The sequence below is a fragment of the Apis dorsata genome, unplaced genomic scaffold (assembly GCF_000469605.1).
Source record: "Apis dorsata unplaced genomic scaffold, Apis dorsata 1.3 scaffold_5, whole genome shotgun sequence".
In the NCBI taxonomy this organism is placed as follows: domain Eukaryota; kingdom Metazoa; phylum Arthropoda; class Insecta; order Hymenoptera; family Apidae; genus Apis; species Apis dorsata.
The window spans coordinates 976,137-976,444 of record NW_006263308.1 but is presented as its reverse complement, the minus strand read 5'-3'; the positions used below and the strand labels follow the sequence as shown (position 1 = coordinate 976,444).

Sequence of the window (308 nt, the reverse complement as noted above, 5' to 3'; positions counted from 1 at the left end):
GAGAGAGAGAGAGAGAGAGAGAGATTCGTGGGACTTTCACAAAGCCAAGCAGCTACGGTGCAAATAAGTAGAAAAAAGAATGGGAGGGGGTAGAATGTGTCGCGAAGCACTCTCGACTACCCTCTTTTCTCCAGGTCCAGCCGTGGCTCACCCGCACAACCAAGAGAGGCTGCACAGCAGCTTATACCGCGAAACTGCCCTAATAGTCCATTGTCTAACATCCGACCGACAAATCCTCGTCTCTATACCTCGGCATCCGGCTCGACGACAAGTCACTGCCTCTCCCCCAATAACGAGTCTCTTCGATT

The 308-nt window shown here is 51.9% G+C and overlaps 1 protein-coding gene across 1 annotated transcript in view; it reads left to right on the top strand.

Annotated features, from left to right (window-relative positions):
• The window catches only part of LOC102672430 (basement membrane-specific heparan sulfate proteoglycan core protein-like), a 162,749-nt gene that overhangs the window by 43,428 nt on the left and 119,013 nt on the right, over positions 1-308 (top strand). The gene's annotated exons all lie outside the window — the stretch shown is intronic.